This window comes from Tenrec ecaudatus, chromosome 2 (genome assembly GCF_050624435.1).
Source record: "Tenrec ecaudatus isolate mTenEca1 chromosome 2, mTenEca1.hap1, whole genome shotgun sequence".
NCBI classification, from domain to species: Eukaryota; Metazoa; Chordata; class Mammalia; order Afrosoricida; family Tenrecidae; genus Tenrec; species Tenrec ecaudatus.
The window spans coordinates 42,300,676-42,306,515 of NC_134531.1; the positions used below are offsets into that span (position 1 = coordinate 42,300,676).

Genomic DNA, 5,840 nt, shown 5'->3' on the forward strand with positions numbered 1-5,840 from the left:
GTCCCGTGTCATCCTCACAATTGTTCCGATGGGCCTGAGTCCAGTGAGGCAGGCCCTGTGTCGATCCACTTTTCCAAAGATTATGTCCTTCTTCAGGGATGGTCCCCCCTACACTATGTCTGAATGATGGAAGAGAAAGAAGAGGGAGTCTTGCCTTAAGGAGCACCCTGGCTGGTCTCACCTCAACTCAGATCAGTTTGTTCTTCAGCATTCCGTGGTGCTGTCAACCCTCCTCTCCAGGACCACAATGGAACAGAATCTCTTCGTCTACAGTCTTCCTTATTGAATGTCCAGCTTTCACAAGGATGCCGCAATGGAGAATACCATGGCTCGGATAGGCGCACTGTAGTTCCCGCTTAAAACGAGAACAGCTGCAGGAGGGCTCCCCCAGCCTGGGGACAATGAAGCCACCTGAATCTGAGATCTTCTCAGGTCAGACACAGAGGAATCTGTGACCCAGCACTTTCTCAATAGAATCCTAAGACTGCGTGACACAGGAAGGGAAAGCTGGTCCCTGCCTTCCGTTCCTAGGCCAGCAGCAAGGGAGTGTTGGGGCTGAGAAAAAGCCCCAAAGCATTAGGGACTTTTTACCCTTGGAACTCCTCCTCTGTCCCAAAGAAGATGGATTAGATTGGGTGGTGACTGATCTTTTCAATAAACTGTTTTGAAAGGAGAGTCCTGATGGCTTTAAGTTGAAAGTTCCAAGATCTCAGATATAAGATCAAAAACAGTATTTGAATTAGCAATTACTTGAATTAATATTTGTTGTTCTTAATGTTTTTATGATATGGGGATGAAGTGTGAGTGTGTGTGTATTTAAGTCTGTGGTTTTTGTTAGATGCCATCTATTCTGTCCCAACCCACAGGGACCCAGTGTACCACAGAAAAACACACTGCATGGTCCTGCCCGACCCTTGGCAGCTGTTCTTATGCCTGAGACCAGTCCCTATAGAAGGAAAAAGCGCTTGTAAAAGTGGAAGTGCAGCAAAAAAGAGGAAGGATGGATTGACATCATGGCTGCAACATTGGGCTCAGACAGGAACAATTGTATGGCTGACATACTACCGTGTGTTTCCTTCTGTTGGGCATAGGGTCACTATGGGTGGGAACGGACTAGGTGGCACCTAACATGTGTTGACATTAACCCAGTGACTATGGACAACATTAAGCCACATGGCAAGGAACCTTTGGACATCGTTATGGCTTCACACTCATGGTCGACTTCTTGTGGATAGTTTCTCTTTGTCCTATTTCAGACGATATTAGACCTGAAATTTCTGAGCACTAGTGTGCAAATGGCTACAACTCACCATCTACCTGCCATCTAGCCAATGATAAATCCTAGGGACGAAAAGGACAGCGGAGAGATGCCCTTGTGGGTTGACAGTGGAAGCCCTAAATCCATTTATGAATCTCCAGATACATTCAGTCTCCATTGAATCCCAAGGGACCATGTCCACAGCTTGAATAGTTTTGCCCGCAGGCAGAGTGGGCGTGACAGAGGATTACTGTCACTCCTCCATCTTGTGCAGGTGGGTCCTATCTGTCACTGGGATGAAGGGATCTGCGGCCACTGATGCTTTTGTGAAGGCCTCCTTTGCCCTACTAGGTTCCTTCTGCATCTGCAAGTCTCTGAAGACCCATGGATGTCATCAAGACTTCCTGCTAATAAGTCTGGTAAAGAAAGCAGACAATCAGAATATGTCTGGAGTCTTCCCGGGTCATTTAAATACTGATGATGTATTTTCATTCTTACTCATTAATTGTATTTTTATCTTTGTATTAATATGTAATCTTACCACTTTACTTTGTTTCTGATTCTATTGTTTCTGTTGGGTTTTCCAGTTTGTGAAACACAGGAGTAGACCCATAGAGATAAAAACTGAGACAAGGGTGTATAGAGGCCGTAGGGGTTGAGGGTACAGAATAGGGAGGGTGAGGGGATTGGAGAACAAACAATGTATATGGGAGGGGGTAGGAACACTAGAATGGATTGTGATTACCCAACTCATTTTTTGAAAAGATTTAAACATAAAAAAAGGAAAAGAAAATGTTCTATAATTGTTTGGGGTAATGATTGATAATCATGGGGTAGTGAGGGGAATGATCAATAGGATAATTCCTCCTGATATGACTGACGAGTGAGTTGTATGATATGTGGATTATGAACCAATAAAATAATAAACAAAAAACAAAAAATCACTTCCTGCTAATGATCTCCATCACAAAGATCCTGTGTTTATCCCATCCTTTTGTTTGTTTAAAAATTAATACATTCTTCTGAAGTTACACTGGAGATTTATTGTCTCTTTGGTATCTTAGCCCATTTTAAAAAGGATTATGTATAAAGGATATTTTAATTTAGGATCTTTCTTGTGCTAGAATCCTTCATAGATCATCATAGAGTTATAGTCTTGAATCTTTAATTGGAACAAATATACCAAAAGGAGCCAAACGTCTGGTGATTGAAGAAACCATACGGAGCAGTCAGAGAGGAACCTCTCCTTTTGTAACCTTTTTGCTTTTTGGAGGGGATACGTTTTTTGTAAAGCAGTGAGATTGAGAGCAGGAACCTGATTTCTACCAGGTGTTGATGATGATGGGTGCTATGGAGTCTTCTGTTACCCTTATCAACCCTGTTGTAGAGAGAAACACGATCTGTCTGGACTGTGCAAGGTCAGCAGTTTGAATCCAGCAGCCAATCTTTGGGAGAAAGATGAGGCTTTCTTTTTTATTTATTTATTTTTTAAGATGAGGCTTTCTGCTCCCTTACAAATTACAGCCCTGGAAGGAGTGGTCTGTTCTGCCCAGGGCTTGACTGTGAGTCTGGGCCCATCAACCAATGGCAAGAGCTCTATTTCAAAGGTCCTCTTTCACTGCTACCAGGCATCCAGGCAGTGGCCTATAGACTTCAATGGTATCTACTCTGCTGGCTGATTCTGGTTTACAACATCTCTTGGAACCTGACCACAAGGCCATTGGCTCCTAGGATGATGTCACCACGCAGCTTCACCTATCAGCTCTGTGATAGGTGGCAGATGAGTATAAAAGGCAGCTGTCTGGCAACTCGTGCATTTCAGACCTCCCATCTCCTGCAGTGACAACGTGGTGATGGCGCTGTCCGGTCCTGTCTGTGTGCGACAAGCCTGGGATTCTACAGAGGAGCAGCCAGGGCGCCAGGTCACTCTCACCTTGAGCCCAGGGCAGTCTGTGCCCCAGCCACTCCCTTTCTATCCAGAGCTGGGCCAAGTGTCTTGGCACGCCCAGAAATTGGCCTGCCGACTGCCCTCCTTTCCCTGCGGGTTTCTTTGGTTGGATTGCCCACTGCACGGCCCCCAGAAGCCCAAGACCCACGAGGAGCCAGAGGCAGCCCCGCGGATGCCAGCAGAGAGCCCACCGGTGAACTCCAGGGAACCGGAGCAGGATGCTCCCTGCACTGAGGACAAGTGAGAAGTCCCACCCACGGAATGCTTCCAGAAATCACAGCAGCCACTTGAGGAGTGAAAGGCTGGGGTCAGCTTCTTTGAGGACACGCTGACATGTGGATTCAGGCCTCTTGGTCCCCAGGCCCAACCACCCTATACTTGCGCTTCTCTGACACACTCTCTGCTCCAGTCCGATGACGCACATGTGACCTGCGCTGCGCATGCCCGTGGGAGCTAGGTGGGCCTGTCTGCCCCTGTGAAACATTTCGGACTTTCGGCTGCGTCTGGTCCTGGTGCTGCCTCCCTCAGCCGCCCTTCCAGCTTGCTTCTTGTGATTCTGCCTGAGGGGGCCAGGAGGCCCTCGCCCTGTGAGCTGCCAGCGAGATGCCAGGTTTCCACCGACTTCGGAAACATGAGACTCTGCACCCACAGGACTGCCATCTACCTGGGACATTCAATGCACCTTTCCTTGCCATCTGCCTGCAGATACTTCAGCTTGAAGACACCACGTTAATCTTCGGACTAGGGACCTATGGGGTTGGACTGGGTTGGGATGCCTTCTTATTCATTGGTTTTAATAAATCACTTTAAGGGGGCTCTTACAGCTCTTATCACAATGTAGACATCAATTGTATCAAGCACATTTGTACAGATGTTGCCATCATCATTTCCAAAACATTCTTTCTCCTTGAGCCCTTGGTATCAGCTCTTTCACCCCCCACCCCACTTTTCCGCCCTCTTGAACCCTTGATAAGTAATAAATTATTTTTATTTTTCACCATCTGCTGTCTCCGTTCACCTCCGTTTTGTTGTTCATCCCCCTTGGAGGGACGTGTACGTCGATCATTGCGATCAGTTATCCCTTTCTTCACCTTCTCCCCACACCTTCCCCACACCTTCTCTCCATTTTGGTGGTGAGGGGTTATTCTGTGCTGGATGCTGTGTGCCCAGCACGCTTATCTGCAGCACTGGACATACTTGGTCTAGCCAGATTTGTGAGACAGGACTAGGGTCGTGACAGTGGAGGGGGCCGTGGGGGCGCATTAAAGCACGGGAGGCACGTGGTGTGCTTCCTCCGTGCCATACTGCCCCGTAAGTAGCTCGTTCCTGGGATGCCCCCTCGATGTGAAATGGCTTCTTGGTTTGAAGCTCTTCCGCATCTGCCAGTGTTCCTGGTTTCCTTGCTCTGCACAACTCAACCTAATGCAACGGGGGCGACTGAGATGGGAAAGTGTGTTTTCTGCTAACCCCTTGCCCAGCGGTGAAAACCACCAGGAGCTACACGGGACAAAGAGGAGATTTTCTGCTCCTGAGCCCGGTTAGGGAGCCTCCGCCGCTGTCGCCGCCGTCTTTTTGGCTTGTTATTTCTAGACGGCGCCCTGAGACCTGGCAAGCGGGTAGAGAGAGCACAACTGTGCATTTGTGCCTCCCAGACAACGGCCTGAGCGCTGAGCGCTATGTCGTGACCTCCTCGGAAGTCTCATGGTCAGCCAGTATGTGGAGACCTGCGTGCACAGGGTTATGACCTCTGTGACCTACTCCGAACTGGAGGTCAGGTTCCTGACACAAACGACACACTTCTGGGTGATGACGTAGACAGAGGTTACTGTAGTTTGGAGACCTTCCCTTATCTTCTTGTACTGAAAGCTAAAAGGCCTGATCCTGCCATGCTCTTACCGGGAAATGACGAAAGCAGACACATAACCCGGGTGTGTGGATTCAGTGATGAGTGTCAAACCCAATACGGAAAATCTGATGCCTGCGGTTGTTGGACCCGCATCTCTGACAGGCGCACAGCGGTAGCCTCAATAGATGAGCAGATTTTGCGTGTTCGTGGGGTTTATCTCCAGATATCAAAAGACTGGATCAAATTCGGACAATGGAATCAGGAAATTCCTCAGAAAGAAGCATTTGTGACCCGGTTTGGTCATATCCTGCGGATGGAGATACTTGGACAATCAATCAGTCCCCGAGCAGCCGGCTGGCTTTTTGGAGTGAAGTTTCGCACATGAGTTTGTTCTTATTGCGTGTGCGCGAAGGCTATAAATTGGTGTTTGATGAGAAGCCGGTAGCAGTCTGGTTTGCCCCTAATCACTGCTATCGCTGTGGAAACGTTGTCGGATCGTGTTCTTCAATGAGGCACGTACAAGAGAACCAAAGATACCCTGGTGGTTCTGATTCTGAATGTGCTGGTCCTGGGACAGCGCCCCGCTGTATCTTATTTGAGGCTTTCTCCACCTGCTGACCCATTTTCCTGCCCTCTTCTACCCTGACTTTCCGTGTATCACCCTCAGCAACACACTTTATTCAGCAGGTTGCTGCTGAAATCCTTGTTCCTGCCTTTTTCTATTTTAAATTGTTTTTTGTCATGGTGTCTCTCGCAATGTTTTTCTGTGTGTTCTCCCTCATCCATCG

General features: G+C 48.1%; 1 pseudogene; it reads left to right on the plus strand.

Moving 5' to 3' along the window:
- Positions 1-3,111: 3,111 nt before the first annotated feature.
- Positions 3,112-5,603, plus strand: LOC142439962 (serine/threonine-protein phosphatase 6 catalytic subunit pseudogene; annotated as a pseudogene).
- The last annotated feature ends 237 nt before the right edge of the window (positions 5,604-5,840 follow it).